The sequence below is a fragment of the Spinacia oleracea genome, chromosome 1, assembly GCF_020520425.1.
Source record: "Spinacia oleracea cultivar Varoflay chromosome 1, BTI_SOV_V1, whole genome shotgun sequence".
NCBI classification, from domain to species: Eukaryota; Viridiplantae; Streptophyta; class Magnoliopsida; order Caryophyllales; family Amaranthaceae; genus Spinacia; species Spinacia oleracea.
The window spans coordinates 46,408,648-46,412,007 of NC_079487.1; the positions used below are offsets into that span (position 1 = coordinate 46,408,648).

Genomic DNA, 3,360 nt, shown 5'->3' on the forward strand with positions numbered 1-3,360 from the left:
ATATTTTGACTATAATGGTTATTTTCGAACTCTCAACTAATGAAGCTAAATAAGTATCCTAAATAATTTAAATGTTTAATATACTTAATATTAGGATGATAAGACTCATTATCTCTACTTTTGTCAAGTTATGCGCATTTAAGGCTCGTTTGATCGTTATAGGACATATTTTTACTTTAAAGGTTGTTTTCGCTCCCAACTCTCAACTAATGGAGCTAAATAGGTATTCTAAACCCTTTACATCTTTAATATACTTAGTATTAGGTTGCTAAGACTCATTCTCATCTTTGTTTTTCATTTAAGGCACATTTAAGTCTAAGAAACAATTAGAGCACAATTTTATAACGAATTTATTGGAACTTCAAATATCAATATACTGATTGAAAGATATTAATTAAGAAATAATGGACTTTAATCATACACTGACTACACACCATGAGCACAAAGTATAAAGAAGCCTCAATCAAAGATGCTTTTTATATCAGAAAAGATTTATTGAAGAATCAAAAGTAGCTATATGACAAGGCTAACCTGAAAACCAAAGGACAATAGTACTTCCATTTGAAATCACAGGATGGGTGGGGAGGAGTGTGCTTGGATCCTTCTGGTGGGAATTTCGTCCAAACTTTTTCTTTGGGATCAAAAGCCGAAGACTTCAAGTCACGCTTTACTGGTGGCCCTGGTCTTCCTACAGAATGTCTGCACAATCATACCCAAGGCTGTTTAATGTTTATACATTACATTACATACAACTTAATCATCAACTAACCCATATTTTCCTACATATAAATAACATTATGTTCAAATATATATCAAAACAGATGACTGAGAAGCAAACAAGGGCATGAACTGATACAGAAGTAGAGAAAGATGCTTAGAAAAGGGCAAATTCTGTAATAAACTACCTTATTCCTAGCTGCAAGTTGAGCATCAACTCGTAATTTTTATGCCCCCTGCAGATAGTCTCCTCTTGCTTTTTGATGGTCTTTGGAAGTAGGATAGGTCGAAAGTTTCGTGGCATGGAACTATCCAAACGGTCTCCACTTCTCCTATTTAAACCATTAGCAGAACCATCATGACCAAAATCCCAAGTTCCTGCACAATCATACCCAAGGCTGTTTAATGTTTATACATTACATTACATACAACTTAATCATCAACTAACCCATATTTTCCTACATATAAATAACATTATGTTCAAATATATATCAAAACAGATGACTGAGAAGCAAATAAGGGCATGAACTGATACAGAAGTAGAGAAAGAAGCTTAGAAAAGGGCAGTTGCCCTTAGACCTTCACAAGTCAATGCAATAGCTTTACCAGGGAAGGGATGGTCAATCAGCATTTAGGAATTGCAAGGAATTGAAAAGCACCAACAACTAGGCAAACAGCCAAACGGCTGCCCCTAGTTTATCAGATCTAACTCATTAAGCCAGCACTAATGCATCGGAAATGCATGCTTCGAACGGTTTAGGTAACACAATTTGCAGATCAACATGATTGATTATTTGTATTTCTTACTACCGCATTGTCATTATTAAAAGGTTTCTGACAAAATGATGTTCTCAGAAAATGTTCATGCCTAAATTTTCTACAAAAGCATTGCTGCCTTTAGTGCGAAATTCAAGATGAACAACATAACTAGCAACACTAAGAATTGAGATCAAGGTCAACAACATCATCAACAACAACAAACAAAATCTTCCAACAGTAAGCATCTATCAAGCAACAGTTAAGTTAAGTTCAGCACTTCAGTTTAGTGTCAAAACCCCACATTTGAAATATCAACCAATCAAGTTTATCAATTAAAATTAAAAAGATGAAGATGAAATATGAAAATTTCAAAGTAGCCCTTACAATAGGTTTTGTCTGGATTTGCAGTTCACTTCGTTAGGTGGAAGAGCAAGTTGTTGTTCTTCTTTCAGCTCAGGCAAGAACTCATTTGGGTGGGATAGGTCATATCCCTTCACTTTCTTTTTTCGTCTTATTGCACTCTTTCTCTTCTGGAAAAGAAATAATCAAATCCCAAGTGACCAAATGTGACAGTAATAAGTAAAAAAAAACCTTGTAAAAAAGAAGTCGAAATATTCAGATGCACGTTGCAAGTTTGTGTATAAGAAATTAACGGAACGAGAATTTACCTTCTGAGTTGTCTTCTTAGCATTTAAGGTTGCAATGGTCTCCCTGATTCTGCACTCATCCCAAACCAAAACAAGAAAATATAAATATTCAATTCAACAATTACAGTAAAATCCAAACCATTAAGTAGAATTTCAGCAAAACAGAAAGCAACAACAGCAAGCAACAGCAGCAAGCAGATCAACCACAACAACTATTAAGCAGATCAAAACTTAGCTAAATAGCAGATCAGAGAACAACCTAAGCAAACCATGTGGGCACACTACCTAGCATGACAGCATATGAAAACCCAAATGTAACCCAAGAACGAATTCAGTCCATGTGGACACACTACCTAGCATAAAACGAATCTAATTCAACCCTAGACTAACCTAGCATGACACGAATTTAATTTCAGGCAACAACATTGTTCTTAAAAGGGGACTAAAAATATCAAAACATATCTTGCATAATGAATATGAGGTTGCAACAGCCTCCGTGTTTCTTCAGAAGACAGCACATCAAGAAGTTTAATTTAAAATTCACCTTGTGAATTATATTCTTAGCACTTGAGGTTGCAACAGCCTCCATGATTTCTGCACTCATTTCAAACCAAACCCAAAAAATATAAATAAACAATTCAACAATTAAAGTAAAACCCACAAAATTAGGTAGAATTTTAGCAAAGTAAAAAAGATGTCTTACTGGAAAACAAAACTGGTGTTTTTCTCAAATTTGCGCTCCTCTTTCTTGGAAGCACCTAAACTATATCAAATTTGCAGACGAAATTAGATATACGAAATTACCTAACCTCAAATTCGAAATTTTTTGAAGGTTTCTTTATGCGAAAAATTAAAATTGATAATTAGGGTTTTATGCTTCAGCGGGAGAGAGGAGAGGAGAGAGCAAGAGAAAAATAATTCGATAATTCATGTAAATTGAGAGACTGAAACGAGGGGAATAGGGTAATTGAAAGGAAAACCAGCAAAGAGGAGGAGGAAGGGTGAGTGAAAGCATCATTTACCTTAAGTAAGAACGGCGGTGGTGGAGATGAGTTCGAAGGCTAATGACGGTGGATATGAATCTTAAGCTTCACTTTTCCCGGCGAGATTTGATGGTGAACCCGGCGAGATTTGATGGTGAAGAAAATGGAGGTCAGAGTCGAACCTAGTTTGAAGGAAGAAGGAGGAGCTTTTGTCTACCGACGAGAACCCAAAGAAAGAATTAAGCGTGGGTGAT

General features: G+C 35.5%; 1 long non-coding RNA gene across 1 annotated transcript; it reads right to left on the reverse strand.

Moving 5' to 3' along the window:
* Positions 1 to 1,046: 1,046 nt before the first annotated feature.
* On the reverse strand, positions 1,047 to 2,734 carry LOC130465854 (uncharacterized). The gene is made up of 4 exons (XR_008925869.1): positions 2,668 to 2,734; positions 2,145 to 2,193; positions 1,861 to 2,006; positions 1,047 to 1,095 (listed from the first exon to the last, which is right to left on the reverse strand). It is a non-coding gene; the product is annotated as an uncharacterized lncRNA (long non-coding RNA).
* Between the last annotated feature and the right edge of the window lie 626 nt (positions 2,735 to 3,360).